Source organism: Phaethon aethereus (assembly GCF_964289735.1).
Source record: "Phaethon aethereus genome assembly, chromosome: W".
NCBI lineage: Eukaryota > Metazoa > Chordata > Aves > Phaethontiformes > Phaethontidae > Phaethon > Phaethon aethereus.
The window spans coordinates 30,525,091-30,543,065 of NC_138581.1; positions in this window are offsets into that span (position 1 = coordinate 30,525,091).

The window sequence follows — 17,975 nt, forward strand, 5'->3', positions numbered from 1 at the left end:
AGCTGCCCCAGCTCATATTTAAATAGTTTTGAAAAGCTCATTTCAAGCGCTGCACCCAGCATGGGCCAAGTTTAAAAGCAGACAGACATGGGAAGAACTGTTATGCTGTATCAGTCTTACAAGATAGCAAGGTGGTAGAAGAGAGCGAGGCTCTGCAGGGAAATCACAGAATCACAGAATCATTAAGGTTGGAAAAGACATTTAAGATCATCAAGTCCAACCATCAACCCAACACCACCATGCCCACTAAACCATGTCCCGAAGCGCCACGTCCAAATGTTTTTTGAACACTTCCAGGGATGGCGACTCCACCACCTCCCTGGGCAGCCTGTTCCAATGCCTGACCACCCTCTCAGTGAAGAAATTTTTCCTAATATCCAATCTAAACCTCCCCTGGCGTAACTTGAGGCCATTTCCTCTTGTCCTATCGCTGGTTACTTGGGAGAAGAGACCAACACCCACCTCACCACAACCCCCTTTCAGGTAGTTGTAGAGAGCGATAAGGTCTCCCCTCAGCCTCCACTTCTCGAGACTGAACAATCCCAGTTCCCTCAGCCGCTCCTCATAAGACTTGTGCTCCAGACCCCTCACCAGCTTCGTTGCCCTTCTTTGGACACGCTCCAGCACCTCAGTGTCCTTCTTGTAATGAGGGGCCCAAAAGTGAACACAGTATTCGAGGTGTGGCCTCACCAGGGCCGAGTACAAGCACACGATCACTTCCCTCCTCCTGCTGGCCACACTATTCCTGATACAGGCCAGGATGCTGTTGGCCTTCTTGGCCACCTGGGCACACTGCTGGCTCATGTTCAGCCGGCTGTCAACCAGCACCCCCAGGTCCTTTTCTGCTGGGCAGCTCTCCAGCCACTCCTCCCCAAGCCTGTAGCGTTGCATGGGGTTGTTGTGGCCAAAGTGCAGGACCCTGCACTTGGCCTTATTAAACCTCATACAGCTGACCTCGGCCCATCGATCCAGCCTGTCCAGATCCCTCTGCAGAGCCCTCCTACCCTCCAGCAGATCAACACTCTCGCCCAACTTGGTGTCATCTGCAAACTTACCGAGGGAGCACTCAATCCCCTCATCCAGACCATCAATAAAGACATTGAACAAGACCAGCCCCAGAACCGAGCCCTGGGGAACACCGCTTGTGACCGGCCACCAGCTGGATTTAACGCCATTCACCACAACTCTCTGGGCCCGGCCGTCCAGCCAGTTCTTTACCCAGCGAAGAGTACACCTGTCTAAGCCACGAGATGCCAGTTTCTCCACGAGAATGCTGTGGGAGACGCTGTCAAAGGCTTTACTAAAGTCCAGGTAGACAACGTCCACAGTCTTTCCCTCATCCACTAGGCGGGTCACCTGGTCATAGAAGGAAATAAGGTTCGTCAAGCAGGACCTGCCTTTCATGAACCCATGCTGGCTGGGCCTGATCCCTTGGTTGTCCTGCACATGCCCTGTGAGCACCCTCAAGATGAACCACTCCATAATCTTCCCCGGTACGGAGGTCAGGCTGACAGGCCTGTAGTTCCCGGGACCCTCCTTCCAGCCTTTCTTGTAGATGGGTGTCACATTGGCAAGCCTCTAGTCATCTGGGACCTCCTCTGTTAACCAGGACTGCTGATAAATGATGGAGAGTGGCTTGGCAAGCTCCTCCGCCAGCTCTCTCAGTACTCTTGGGTGGATCCCATCAGGCCCCATAGACTTGTGGGTGTCCAGGTGGCTTAACAAGCCCTTAACTGCTTCCTCCTGGATTATGGGCAGGTTATTGTGCTCTCCATTCCCGTCTTCCAGCTCGGGGGGTTGAATACCCTGCGGATACCTGGACTGGCTATTAAAGACTGAGGCAAAGAAGGCATTAAGTACCTCAGCCTTGTCCTCGTCCTTGGAGACAATGTTCTCCGCCATATCCAGTAAGGGATGGAAATTCTCCCTGGCTCTCTTTTTGTTGTTAATATATTTGTAGAAGCATTTTTTGTTATCCTTTACGACTGTGGCCAGACTGAGCTCTAGCTGGGCTTTTGCCTTTCTAATTTTGTCCCTGCTTGACCTAACGAGATCCTTGTACTCTTCGTGAGTTGCCTGCCCCTTCTTCCAGAGGTGATAAACTCTCCTCTCTTCCCTGAGTCCCAGAAAAAGCTCCCTGTTCAGCCAGGCCAGTTATCTTCCCCGCCAGCTCTTCTTATGGCACATGGGGTCCGCCTGCTCCTGCGCCTTTAAGATTTCCTTCTTGAAGACTGTCCAGCCTTCCTGGACCCCTTTGTCCTTCAGGACTGTCTCCCAAGGGACTCTCTCAACCAGTGACCTGAACAGGCCAAAGTCTGCCCTCCGGAAGTCCATGGTAGCAGTTTTGCTGACACCTCTCCTTGCTTCACTCACAACTGAGAATTCTATCATGTTCTGGTCGCTAAGCCCAAGATGGCCTCCGACCATCACGTCTCCCACCAGTCCTTCTCTGTTTGTAAACAGCAGGTCAAGCAAGGCACCTCCCCTGGTAGGCTCACTTACCAGCTGTGTCAGGAAGTTATCTTCCACACACTCCAGGAACCTCCTGGACTGTTTCCTCTCTGCTGTGTTATACTTCCAGCAGATGTCCGGTAGATTGAAGTCCCCTACAAGAACAAGGGCTAGCGATTGCAAGACTTCTGCCAGTCGCCTGTAGGATGTTTCATCTGCCTCTTCATCCTGTTTAGGTGGTCTATAACAGACTCCCAGCAGGGTATCTGCCTTGTTGGCCTTTCCCCTCATCCTTACCCATAAGCACTCGGCCTTGTCATCATACAATCAAAACACTCCCTAACATATAGAGCCACCCCATCGCCTCTCTTTCCTTGCCTATCCCTTCTGAAGACCTTATAGCCATCCACTGCAGCACTCCAGTCATGAGAAGCATCCCACCATGTTTCTGTGATGGCAACTACATCATAGCTGTCCCGCTGCACAATGGCTTCCAGCTCCTCCTGTTTGGTGCCCATGCTGCACACATTGGTGTAGATGCACTTGAGCTGGGCTATTGATTTCAGCCCCAACTCCAGCATGCCACCCCTAGGCTCATCTTTAGTGAGCCTGGTTTTATCCCCTTCCCCCTTCAAATCTAGTTTAAAGCCCTCTCGATGAGGCCTGCCAGCTCATAAGCAAGAATCCTTTTGCCCCTTGGAGTCAGTTGCACTCCATCTGTTGCCAGGAGGCCTGATGCTGTGTAAACTGCCCCATGGTCAAAATCAAATACTTTATAACTGCAAAGCCTCATGAATGAATTAGCCAACAATTTTGTTGTGCAGAATATCACACTAATGATAAAAATATTTTATGGCTCTTCAGAGCAGTGCTGAAGTTCAAGGTTAGCTTGTGTGCTTTTTTTGTCTATGGTAGAGTTAAATTTCTTCATAGTAGCTGGTGAGGGTCTATGTTTTGGATTTGTGCTGGAAACAGTGTTGATAACACAGGGGTGTTTTAGTTATTGCTGAGGAGTGCTTATACAGAATCAAGGCCTTTTCAGTGGGCAAGATGCCTTCTTCACCTTCTCGTATAATTGCAGCTGCCAGGCCATCCAAGAGACTCCTGGAGTGCATGGAGGGTAGCTTCCTGCGCCAGGTAACAGACAGCCCTACCAGAGGGGATGCCATACTGGACCTGTTGGTCACCAATGCAAGTGAGCTAATTGGTGACATCAAGACTGGAGGCAGCCTGGGCTGCAGGGATCATGCAGTGGTGGAGTTTGCAGTCCTGAAGGATAGGGGTCAGGCGAAGCGCAAAGTCAGGCCCCTGAATTTTAGGAAAGCAAACATCCAGTTCTTCAGAGAGTTAGTCAATAGGACCCCTGGGAAACTGCCCTCTGGGACAAGAGAGCAGAACAGAGTGTGGAATAATTGCTGGGGGGCAATTTAGAAATTAAACTTATATTCACGCTCTAAGAACGGAATGGAAACAGGGTGGAACGTAGCTAGTGTACAATGAGTCTGTACCATGGCAATTCCCTAGGCAACCCTAGATGTTGGCAACATCAGGGGAACTTGGTGTGCTGACTCTGGGAGAAATTGCATGGAGGATGGAGCGGAGTGGAGACGTCGCGGCCATGCTCTGTGAACAAGGGAATCTAAAGGTACACAGTGTGTACATTAATAAGCTGCACATGCGATGCCCTGGGCCAACAGTCTGTCAACTTTTAATGAAATGCTCTACTCAGAGTGAACTTTGCTTATTATAATGTCGTTATAATACCAAAATGCACACCCATCTCAAAAGTTACCCACCTCCCAAGGTGCGACCACCCCTCAATGAGCTTGTGCACTGAATTTTTCCTAGTCTGTGCCTTTAAATGCAAAGCGAGAGAATTTTGGACCAATCCTGATAAAGGTACATATGACTAGAGTCACTCAAGCTCCACCTGCAAAGTAAAACACTATAAAATAGTTTGAAAAGAGCTGGATGTCAGGGAAGACACCATCGCTCCTGACCTTTAGGATCCGCCGACGGGCTGGCCCTCTCTTCCCCCCCACTGGGACGCCTTTGGGTAAGATTCGAACACTCGGCTATCCCAAGTGAATCCCCAGGAACTTTAGGAATCTCTATATAGAGTTGCTTTATTACCCCATGCGTGTGTAACCCGGCCGTATTTAATTTACTGCACGTGCTTTGCAGACAGTGAATTTATCACCGGCAATCTAAAAGCATTTGTGCATCTGTTGCTTCAATACATCGCACTATTGATTGACTCAGCCAAGTGTGTTGTCCCTGAATGCGACCGTACCTTTGAGTGTGGCCGTGCTAATTCAGGAGGTGTCTGGCTGAGCAGGTAGTGTGATGTTAGTAGTGCATCTGGACCTGTGATAGTCCAACGAAGGTGTTGGGTGTGACCGGACTACTAACGCTGACTTTGGACATCAGTCAGAAGCTAAGCTCAGCTGCCCCCAGTCCCTCTGATATCTGAGGGGCGACTGGAACGCAAGGGGGTTTAGTTTCTGCCAAATTGCTCTGCCTCTTAACGCAACACAGAGCTGGCAGATCTTTAAGGATGCTTTCCATAGAGCACAAGAGCTCTCGATCCCCAGGTGTAAGAAGAAAGATCAGGAAAGGAAGGCAAGAGACCAACATGGATATGTCGAGACCTGCTGGTCCAACTAAAGGGCAAGAAGGAAATGCACAGGCACTGGAAGAAGGGACAGGTATCCTGGGATGAGTACAGGGACACTGCCCAGTTCTGTAGGGTCAGGAAGGCCAAGGCATGGCTGGAGCTGAACTTGGCAAGGGATGCAAAGAATAATAAGAAGGGCTTCTACAGGTATGTCAGTGTCGTGGTTTAGCCCCAGCCGGCAACTAAGCACCATGTAGCCGCTTGCTCACTCCCTCCTCCCCCAGTGGGACGGGGGAGAGAATTGGGAAAAAACTTGTGGGTTGAGATAAAAACAGTTTAATAGGACAGCAAGAGAGAAGGAAACAACAGTGATAACAACAACAATAATACTGACAAAGGAATGTACAAGAAAAAGTGATGCCCAGTACAGCAATTGCTCACCACCCAGTGATCGATAGCCCGTCCCCGAGCAGCGATTTCCACCCCCCAGCTAACTCCAGTTTATGTATTGGGCATGACGTTGTATGGTAGGGAATATCTCTTTGGCCAGCCTGGGTCAGCTGTCCTGGCTGTGTCCCCTCCCAGCTTTCTGTGCACCCCCAGCCTTCTTGTTAGCAGGCCAGCATGAGAAGCTGGACTGTCCTTGACTACTTAGCAACAACTCACAACATCAGCACATTATCAACAGTTTCTCATCCCAAATCCAAAACATAGCCTCACGCTAGCTTCTGTGAAGAAAACCAGCTCTATCCTGGCTGAAACCAGGACAGTATCCACCCCTTATTCCATACCATTTACGTCATGCCCGGGTCCTACACTTTTCAATTCATTCCAATTATTCATTATAACTCTTCTTGTCTTTTAATATATACACAGAGATACCATTCTCTTAGTCCATGGGCCATCACTTTAAAATGTCTGTGGAGTTCATTCGGTCCACGACTCTGGGCTTCATCCACCATAGCAGTCTCTCAGGGCAGGGGAGATGGTATGTGGTGTTGGATTGTTATCTGTCACGGTCCATGTCCATGATCTGCAGGTCGAAGATGTCGACCTCCAGGAAGTTGTTGGGCGCAAGCTGCTGAAGCCAGTTCTGGTTCCATCACCACTACACATTGCTCCATTTCAGTGAAGCTCATTCTTCATCAGTCTGGGTGATTCTTACTGTAATACCATTGATATGGTAGATAGCAACGATAGTAGTAATGCCATACTGTATTGTGTAACAATTAACATAATACGGTACAAACCATTGGCTATTTTCACCCAAAATCAAAGCTCCTTGAGGTACACATTGGACTTCCCCATACTCCTGCATCACCCACCAAGAGCAATCAGGTCCCGGGGCAAAGGCAATCCCACGAACGGGTTTGCCTTTGCCTGAGGCAGGAGTAACCCAGACTGTCTTCCCCAGCATGTTTCTCACATGCACCACAGGGACTTTATCCCCTTCTACAGTATGTAAAAGTTTTGATTGGGCAGGGCCGGCTCTATTAGTAGATCCCCTAGTGTTGACTAACCAGGTGGCTTTGGCTAAATGTTTATCCCAATGTTTGAATGTCTCATCACCCATTGCTCTCAATGTAGTCTTTAACAGTCCGTTGTATTGTTCAATTTTTCCGGAAGCTGGTGCATGATAGGGGATGTGATACACCCACTCAATGCCGTGCTCTTTGGCCCAGGTGTCTATGAGGTTGTTTCGGAAATGAGTCCCATTGTCCGACTCAGTTCTTTCGGGGGTGCCATGTCGCCATAAGACTTGATTTTCAAGGCCCAGGATAGTGTTCCGGGCGGTGGCATGGGGCACAGGGTATGTTTCCAGCCATCCGGTGGTTGCTTCCACCATTGTAAGCAAATAGCGCTTGCCTTGACGAGTTTGTGTAAGTGTGATATAGTCAATCAGCCAGGCCTCCCCATATTTATATTTCAACCATCGTCCTTCATACCAGAGGGGCTTTAACTGCTTGCCTTGTTTGATCGCAGCGCACGTTTCACATTCATGGATAACCTGTGCAATAGCGTCCATGGTCAGGTCCACCCCTCGATCCCGAGCCCATCTATATGTTGCATCTCTTCCCTGATGGCCTGAGATGTCATGGGCCCACCGAGCTATAAATAGTTCACCCTTATGTTGCCAGTCCAGATCCACCTGAGCCACTTCAATCTTAGCAGCCTGATCCACCTGATGGTTGTTTTGATGTTCTTCGGTGGCCCGACTCTTGGGTATGTGAGCATCTACGTGACATACTTTTATGACCAGCAGCAATATCTTGCCACAGTTCAGCAGCCCAGATGGGCTTGCCTCTGCACTGCCAGTTGCTCTGCTTCCATTGCTGTAGCCACCCCCACAGAGCATTTGCCACCATCCATGAGTCAGTGTAGAGATAGAGTATTGGCCATTTTTCTCATTCAGCGATATCTAAAGCCAGCTGGATGGCTTTCACCTCTGCAGAATGACTTGATTCACCTTGTCCTTCAGCAGCTTCTGCGACTCGTCGTATAGGGCTCCATACAGCAGCTTTCCACCTTCGATGTTTGCCTACAATATGACAGGACCCATCAGTAAACAGGGCATATTGCCTTTCATTCTCTGGCAGTTCATTATATGGTGGAGCCTCTTCAGCACGCCCTACCTCCTCTTCCGGTGATATTCCAAAACCTTTGCCTTCTGGCCAGTCCATGATCACTTCCAAGATTCCTGGGCGACTGGGGTTTCCTATTTGAGCCCGCTGTGTGATAAGCGTGACCCACTTACTCCACGTAGCATCAGTTGCATGATGCGTAGAGGGGACCCTCCCTTTGAACATCCAGCCCAGCACCGGCAGTCGGGGTGCCAGGAGGAGCTGTGCTGCAGTACCAAACACTTCTGAGGCAGCTTGAACACCTTCATATGCTGCCAATATCTCCTTTTCATTTGGAGTATAGCGGGACTCAGATCCCCTATATGCTCGACTCCAAAACCCTAGAGGTCGACCTCAGGTCTCTCCTGGTGCCTTCTGCCAGAGACTCCAGGTAGGGCCATTCTCCCCGGCTGCCGTGTAGAGCACATTTTTAACATCTTGTCCTGCCCGGACTGGCCCGAGGGCTACAGTATGAACTATCTCCTGTTTAATTTGTTCGAAGGCTTGTCATTGCTCAGGGCCCCATTTAAAATCATTCTTCTTCCAGGTCACTTGATAAAGAGGGCTTACAATGAGACTATAATTTGGAATATGCATTCTCCAGAAACCCACAACGCCCAAAAAAGCTTGTATTTCTTTTTTGCTACTTGGAGACATAGCTGTTATTTTGCTGATCACATCCGTTGGGATCTGTCGACGTCCATCTTGCCATTTTATTCCTAAAAACTGGATCTCTTGTGCAGGTCCTTTGACCTTACTTTGTTTTATGGCAAAAATGGCTTTCAGAAGGATTTGGATTATTTTCTTCCCTTTCTCAAAAACTTCTTCTGCTGTTTTGCCCCATACAATGATACCATCAATGTATCTCAAGTGTTCTGGAGCTTCACCCTGTTCCAGTGAAGTCTGGATCAGCCCATGGCAAATGGTAGGGCTGTGTTTCCACCCCTGGGGAAGTCGGTTCCAGGTGTATTGGACACACCTCCAAGTGAAAGCAAACTGTGGTCTGCGCTCTGCCACCCAAGGGATTGAGAAAAACGCGTTAGCAATATCAATGGTGGCGTACCACTTGGCTGCCTTTGACTCCAGTTCATATTGAAGTTCTAGCATGTCCGACACGGCAGCACTCAGTGGCGGCGTGACTTCATTCAGGCCACGATAGTCTACTGTCAGTCTCCACTCTCCATTAGACCTTTGCACTGGACATATGGGGCTGTTAAAGGGTGAGCGAGTCTTGCTGATCACTCTTTGGCTCTCCAGCCGACGAATCAGCTCATGGATGGGGATCAAGGAGTCTCTGTTGGTGCAATATTCCTGCCAGTGCACTGTTGTGGTAGCGATCGGCACCTGTTGTTCTTCAACCCTGAGCAACCCCACAACAGAAGGGTCCTCTGAGAGACCAGGCAAGGTGGACAGCTGTTTAATTTCTTCCGTCTCCAAGGCAGCTATACCAAAAGCCCACCGGTACCCTTTTGGGCCCTTGAAATACCCTCTGCTGAGGTAGTCTATGCCCAGGATGCACAGAGCCTTTGGGCCAGTCACAATGGGGTGCTTCTGCCACTCATTCCCAGGTAGGCTCACTTCGGCCTCCAGTACAGTCAGCGGTTGGGATCCCTGTCACTCCAGAAATACACATGGGTTCTGCCCCTATATGGCTTGATGGCATTAGGGTACACTGAGCACTGGAGTCCACTAGAGCCTTTTATTCCTGTGGGTCTGATGTGCCAGGCCATCGAATCCACACAGTCCAATAAACTCGGTTGTCCCTCTCCTCTGCCTGGCTGGAGGCAGGGCCCCTCTAATCCTGCTCATAGTACTCGTTACCCACTTCTTGTAAATAGGAATCAGAAGTCCCTTCAAGAGGATCAGAGGTGAGATCAGCCCTTCTATTCTTTCTGGGGAACTGCCCACTGGAAAGTGGAGCGACGATTTTTCTGGAGGAACCTGAACCCCCTTTTGTAATTGTTTTTCCTTGCAGCTCACGTACTCGTGCCTCTTGGGTCGAGGTAGGTTTTCCATCCCACCTCCTCATGTCCTCTCCGTAGTCACGCAAGTGAAACCACAGGGTGGCTCACGGTGTGTATCCTCTATATCCTCTCTCTTGAGCAAAAGAACGCTTACTCCTAATAGCTGAGATACTGGTCTGTACAGGTGGAGGGTAGGGCATATCCTCTTTCAATTGCTGGAACTCCCAGGACAGTTTCTCTACAGCAGAGATGCAGGCCCATAGGGAGGAAAAGAGACTTTCTTCATATTGCCAGAGTTGGCCAGCCAATTCATCCACCGTTGGTCTCTCTCCGTCTTTCCAGGCCATTACTGCTAATGAGTTGGCATATGATGAGGGTGCACTCCGTACAAACTTCCGCCACATAGGTCGTGTGCAATTGACTTCATCTGGATCTTTGGATGATTGTCCATTGTCCAAGTCACCATAAAACTCCTCCAGCACCGCTAGCTCCCTCAGGTACTGGATACCTTTCTCCATGGTGGTCCACTTGCCTGGGTGACATAGAACATCTTCCTTGAAGGGATACCTTTCCTTCACACCCGACGGGAGTTGTCTCCAGAGGCTCAGGACGCATGTACCTTTTCCAATAGCTTTGTCAATGCCCCCTTCCCTAGAAAGGGATCCCAGCTCTCTGGCTTCCCTACCCTCTAATTCCAGGCTACTGGCCCCGTTGTCCCAGCATCGGAGCAGCCAGGTGACAATGTGCTCACCTGGACGACGGCTGAAATCCTTTCACATATCTCAGTTCACTCAGGGATAGAGATCGGGTAGTTACCGTCTCTTTTATGAGTTCTTCCTCTTCCCCCTCTTCAAGCAATGACCCGCTCTCTTCCCTCTTTGGTCCTTGTGATGGCCCTGCTTCGGAGTACTCTGCCTCCTCACTCTCTTCCTCTGGCTCCTTCTTAGAAGAATCTTCCTCGTCCCTTACTAGACGAGCTGACTTCTGCTTCCAAGATTTCTTCTTTTGTACAGGGACGACTGATACTGGGACGGGCTGGTTCTCTGGTTCAGCTGCAACAGTCTGAGTAGCTACAGTGCCCGTTGCAGGGGTTGGCGTAGTCACAGTGCCCGTCACAGGGGTTGGAGTAGTGGCAGTGCCTGTTGCGGGGGTTTGAGTAGTGGCAGTGCCTGTCACAGGGGTTGGAGTAGTGGCAGTGCCCGTCACGGGGTTTGGAGTAGTCACAGTGCCTGTCACATTGTCATCAGATCCAGAGACCCTCTCTTCCCTTTGAGTAGTGTTAAATAGAGCTCGGTAGGCATGGGCCAGGCCCCAGCACATTGCAATGATTTGTGTCTCCTTGGAACTGCCAGGGCAACAGCATACTCCTTCCAAATATTCTGCTAGTTTATCAGGATTCTGCACTTGTTCGGGAGTAAAGTTCCAAAACACTGGAGGTGCCCACCATCCTAGGCATTTGGCCATGCTGTTCCACACACCCTGCCATTCATAACTATCCAGCCTTGGGGTAGATCTCTGGATGATATTCTTAAATTGATTGCTAACCTTAGACAAAACTGAAACAGTGTTCCCCAGAAGTACCAATAGAAGTATTTTAACTACCCAAGGGTGTTCAGAATACTGAAAAGTTATTGTGATGAAGGAGGAAACATTATGATAGAGGGTAGCAGAGGTATCATTCTGCATTTCCTCCATAAAAAGCCTTTCGGAGGAAGAAGTAGAATTGCTAATTGTCTCCACAAGATAGTACCTGAAATACATTAATGGCTTTAGTACAGAGCTCAGATACTACATTAAGCTCAAGGTCAGTGTTCTAAAAACAAATCTCGCATGCAAGACATTACTAATCATTGCAGAGTACAGCAGCCTGCAGAAACCAACACCGATCCTTAACATGTACAGCAAAGACGAGAGCATGATGCAAATCAAATAAACTGATATCGTGACCTGCAAGTGTTATTATCTCAAGCCTTTTTCCCCACACTGGGCGCCAAAAAGGACTGTCGTGGTTTAGCCCCAGCTGGCAACTAAGCACCACGCATCCACTCGCTCACTCCCCCCTCCCCCAGTGGGACGGGGGAGAGAATTGGGAAAAAACTCGTGGCTTGAGATAAAAACAGTTTAATAGGACAGCAAGAGAGAAGGAAACAACAATGATAACAACAATAATAATGCTGACAAAGGAATGTACAAGAACAAGTGATGCCCAGTACAGCAATTGCTCACCACCTGGTGATCGATAGCAGCGATTTCTGCCCCCCGGCTAACTCCAGTTTATCTACTGGGCATGACGTTGTATGGTAGGGAATATCTCTTTGGCCAGCCTGGGTCAGCTGTCCTGGCTGTGTCCCCTCCCAGCTTCCTGTGCACCCCCAGCCTTCTTGCTAGCAGGCCAGCATGAGAAGCTGGACTGTCACAGAATCACAGAATCACAGAATCACTAGGTTGGAAAGGACCTTCAAGATCATCAAGTCCAACCATTAATCCAGCGCCACCATGTTCCCTAAACCATGTCTTGAAGCGCCACATCCACACATTTTTTGAAGTCCTTGACTGCTTAGCAACAACCCAAAACATCAGCACATTATCAACAGTTTCTCATCCCAAATCCAAAACATAGCCTCACGCTAGCTTCTGTGAAGAAAACCAGCTCTATCCTGGCTGAAACCAGGACATTCAGCCAGAAAAGGAAGATCAAATATAGTGTAACCCCCTTGATGAGCAAGACTGGCAAACTGGTAACAACAGCCAAGGAGATGGCTGAGGTACTCAACGACTTCTTTGCCTCAGTCTTCACAGGCATTCTCTCTTCCCACACCTCTCGAGTGGATGGCCTGCAAGATGGTGACTGGAGGAGTAAAGTCCCTCCCACTGTAAGAGAATATCAGGTTCGAGACCACCTGAGGAACTTGAACATGCACAAGTCTACGGGACCACGAGATGCATCTCAGAATCCTGAGGGAATTGCCTGATGTAGTTGCCAAGCCACTCTCCATGATATTTGAAAAGTCCTGGCAGTCAGGTGAAGTCCCTGGAGACTGGAAAAAGGGAAACATTGCACCCATTTTTAAAAAGGGTAGAAAGGAGGACCCTGTGTCATGATTGGATAATGTAGGCCACTTAAAGAATCACCACCAAAGATATCAGAAAGCAAATGATTTTAATATAAATTTGTAAAAAGCGCAACAACAGAATTCAATGGCAAAGTCCACTCCATTACTTATTCAACATGGAAAAGGTATACAGAGAGAAATCAAATTACAATAAAATTGGAATGATTTACTCATGTATTAAAATGAGTTAATGTTTATACTGAGGAGAGAAAGTAGGGGACACCCTCCCGTTGAGTCACGAGGTTCAGAGTGGACCCCCTTGCTTTCTAAATTCCTTCTCAGAGAGGAGTCTAGGTGCGGCTGAATCCACTCCTAGTCCCAGACTTGGTCAATGCTTTATGACTAAATGGATAGTGTATCAGGGATTCTGGTGTGGTGATATATGTTGTGCTTGGTGTAACTTTAGGATGGCAACAATCTAATACAAAATAACAGCAATCAAATTCACTAACGATATTGCAATAAATCACAGTATGAAAACATATAAAACTTAGCAGCATAATCAACCTAAACTTACTAAGATTCCTTAATCACACACACATATAGATGTAGAGATAGAGACACATAAAGAGATGTAGAGAAAAGAGATAGATATGTACAAAGGTACCTATTAAATATCCCCCTCAAATTCAGTGAAATACTCACATTGAATGCTTTGCATCACTCAACGGGTGCACAGTCAAGCCTCTGAGGTGATTGCGAACTTGAGGGTTCATGGACTCTGAGAAGCATCCCACTCAGAGGGAGGTGCTGGTCACAGCCTGCTGCAGTCCAGGAGAGCTCAAAGGGTCTCACTTGGGACCACTATTTATAGGCCTGGGAGATGATTGACTTCAGGCATCAGTGAGTTTCCACAATCCAGGCAGGTGATTTCTCAAGTTTTAACGGTACCACTGCCAGGACTGTCTGGAGATAATTGATTAGTTCTGTTCTTGTTCTGTACCTTGTATAGGTGATCGTTTCCTGATACAGTCAGTGCCATGCTCCTCCTTGGCTACACAAGAGTGCTTGGTACGGTTGAGGGGCTCTCAACCACCAAACCCTTTGTTCAGAGGCCAAGGCTTGTCAGGCAACTTAGAGCGGCCCAGGTACAAGGCAAAGTAGGGGGGGAGTGCACCACCACACCCTGGGAACTACCAACCTGTCAGCCTCACCTCTGTGCCTGGGAAGATCATGGAACAGAACCACCTAGAAGCTATGCTAAGGCACATGGAGGACAGGGAGGTGATTCGAGACAGCCAGCATGACTTCACCAAGGGCAAGTCCTGCCTGACCAACCTAGTAGCCTTCTATGATGGAGTGACCACATCAGTGCACAAGGGAAGAGCTATGGATGTTGTCTCTCTGGACTTCTGTAAGGCCTTTGACATGGTCCCCCACAACATCCTTCTCAGTATATTGGAGAGATATGGATTTGATGGGTGGACTGTTCGGTGGATGAGGAATTGGTTGGATGGTCGCATACATAGGGTAGTGGTCAACGGCTCAATGTCCAGATGGAGATTAGTGACGAGTGGTGCCCCTCAGGGGACTGTACCGGGACCATTATTCTTTATCTTCATCAATGACATAGACAGTGGGATTGAGTGCACCCTCAGCAAGTTTGCAGGCGACACCAAGCTGAGTGTTGCGTTTGACACGCCTGAGGGATGGGATGCCATCCAGAGGGACCTGGACCAGCTCGAGGAATGGGCCCATGTGAACGTCATGAGGTTCAACAAGGCCAAGTGCAGGGGGTGCCCCCACTATCAGTACAGGCTGGGGGGACGAAGGGATTGAGAGCAGCCCTGCCGAGAAGGCCTTGGGGGTACTGGTGGATGAAAAGCAGGACACGAGCCGGCAACCTGGGCTGCAAGCACAGAAGGCCAACCTCATCCTGGGCTGCATCGAAAGAAGCGTGGCCAGCAGGTCGAGGGAGGTGGTTCTGCCCCTCTGCTCTGCTCTGGTGAGACCCCACCTGGAGTACTGTGTCCAGCTCTGGAGCCCTCAGCACAGGAAAGACATGGACCTGTTGGAGTGGGTCCAGAGGAGGACCAGGAAAATGATCAGAGGGCTGGAACACCTCTCCTATGAGGACAGGCTGAGAGAGTTGGGGTTGTTCAGCCTGGAGAAGAGAAGGCTCTGGGGAGACCTTATGGCAGCCTTTCAGTATTTAAAGGGGACTTATAAGGAAGATAGGAACAGACTTTTTAGCAGGGCCTGTAGCTATAGAACAAGGGGTAATGCTTTTAAACTGAAAGAGGGTAGATTCAGACTACACATAAGGAAGAAATTTTTCACAATGAGGGTGGTGAAACACTGGAACAGGTTGCCCAGAGAGGTGGTAGATGCCCCATCCCTGGAAACATTCAAGGTTGGGTTGGACAGGGCTCTGAGCAACCTGATCTAGTTGAAGATGTCCCTGCTCATTGCAGGGGGGTTGGACTAGATGACCTTAAAAGGTCCCTTCTAACCCAAAGATTCTATGATTATATGATTCTATTAGAAATTATTTCTTATTGTATTCTTATATTTCCATAGAAGATGTTCATCTTCTATCATTCTTTTGCTAAAAACTGAAAATCTTGCCACAGATTTTGTGCAGTTTTGCTGCAAAGGGCTTAAAATTGCTCTGTGGAAAAAATTCTGTAGAGAAATCAGATCAGCCCACATCCTGCCATTACTCAGCATCGCAGTGGCATGCAGATGTTTGTAGTGGTTTAAGGATCCAGCGGGGGCTGGAAACTGCATACTCAACTCCAACATGACTGAATCTCATCAAAGTAAGAGCTCATAATTTGTCCCAGAAAACAGCCAATTAATAGATGTTAGAAAAACACTCCCATGAAGATAATATATGATTAAAGATCCCATGTAGCTGTCACAAATCAAAATTCTGCATGTTAAATGGCAATATCAGTCTGGGTTTCTGAATCTTTACATTGATAATGTATCTATGGGAAAAACCCACAAAACTAATTATAGTATTTCCTCCAGGTTTGGGGTTACAGCTTTGGGACATCTGGGTACTAAAGTATTAGTTAGTGTTCTGACTGTTGTGCTGTAAATAGTTAAGACCCTTGCCAAAATGCAGCAGTTATTTTGTTTTAGTGCTATTTTAAAGGACAGATCTTCATTCTGAGTGAGGTAACCTTCATTGATGCACTTTGTTGTCAAGACATTCCTCTAAAAACACAGCATGTCCTTTATCACTACAAAAAATACAGTACTATAAAACTGTGTACTATAGCCCTAAGGCGAGCACTGTGATCCTAGCTATTCAAATGCATAATCATGAGTAAAACTACATTGCAGCCAGTTCCATTATTTAACATTTACATTGTTAAAAATGAGATTTGAATGTAGCCTGTAATCATTCTTTAAATAAATATATCAATAAAAAATAGTTTTCATATATGTATACATGGAAAATTAAGCCTGTTGCTTTATTAATATATAACTCTGACTGTGATGCTGACTGCTGCCTATTCAGAACAATAAACTTTTTTGCTTATGTTTTGCACAACAATATTTTAATTATTATTGAAACTCTGCATATGAGTGAATTGGGCTGTGATTTATTTTATTTTATTTTTTAACAGATATCATCCATTTTTCTGGCTATCATTTGGGTTCCTAACTGTCAGTCAGTAAACTGAAAATATTTGAATAGTACTTTGTATATGTGTGCATGTATGAACATGTGTGCCCTTGTTTTGACAACATGTTGTAAAAGTAGGTACTTTCTCTTTTCTATTTGAAAGAGACACAACAAAAACAAATTTTTAAAATGGCAGTCTGACTGGAATTAGTGCATTTTAAAAAATGCTTTACCTCATATTCAGTCAAATAAAAATATCATGTTGATGGATAAAAGCAGGGACAAATTTTAATCAATGCTAACAGAGAATAATGTAATGGAGATAACAATTCTCTGTAAGTGAAATGTGATGGCTTTTAAGGGTCTTTTCTCCCCTTTAAACTCCTTGAACAATTTCAGAAATGCTGTTTCCATTAATGCTAGAAGCTTTGGTGCCGGAGAAGAATCGGACTTCAGGAACTCTATTAGAGTTAACAATTGAAGACCTTTATTGCTACAAGTGTCCGCTTTTTATGCAGTTACAGCTCTTTCACGCGCCACAAAATACGTCCTGGTTGGTTACCACACACAGTCCACGCACTTCTCCACAGTCAGGATTCGCTGCCTGCAGGTGTCCATGCGCTCCTTTGCTCCTCTTAGTTGTTTACCACAGCTCCTTCTCCTCAAGGCTGAGCCCTGCAGGTGTCCAGCTGTTTACCAGCTTCTCAATGCCACAGCTCCTTCTCCTTAAGGTCGAGCCCTTGCAGGGTGATCCCAACACTTTGGTACCGAATCATCTGTTGACTTAAAAGTTATGGTTGAAAAGGTCATGAACAGGCACAGAATTTTGAATATGGTAAAACTTAATATGCTGAGAGGTCAATAGAATAACTCATAAGTGTTTAAAGGTACCTATATGTGTAAGGCTGTCTGAAAAAGACCAAAAGCACTTCACATTTCTGACCCATTTACATGGTGCAAAATTTCCTAATATTCTTTAATATTCTTCGCTACATTATACTAAAGTAAAAAAAAAAGAAAAATCATTATGAATCATGGTAATTTTTAATGAAACAGTGTGCATAATGTTAAGGTTATGCTGCCTTTTATTCCTCAGGAGTGTGTTCATTTATTCCCAAGCAATAAATAACATTTTTAAATTAGGATCTCAGAAATAGCTGAAAATCCCAAAGCTTCTCTGCTGTTCTCACACATGTCTTTGTCCCCACTAATGACAGTAAACTATGCAGCCTCAAGCTAAAGAGATTCATTTATTTTCTGCAATGAATAGACAAAAAGACCAGATAAAATCCATTTTAATATTAACTACATTGTTTTGTCTATTAAAGAAAAAATATTTTTGTCCCTAGAGGTGCTTTGAGATTGAAATAATAAAATTCAAGGTGCAAATCATGTAGTGATAAATTGTACAAATTCATAATTGATCCATAAATGATACAAAAACAAGAGTCAGACAGGAACTATATATTTTTTCTTATAAATTTTTGTGGAACAAAACTATCTGTTTTAAAGAAGTCAGCTTCAAATTTAGTATTTATTCTGGATGATAAAACAGCTTTACAGAACTGCTGTCAACAGTAACAGCAGAATAATAAAAAGCAAGTTCTTCATGGTAAAGAAATATTGTCA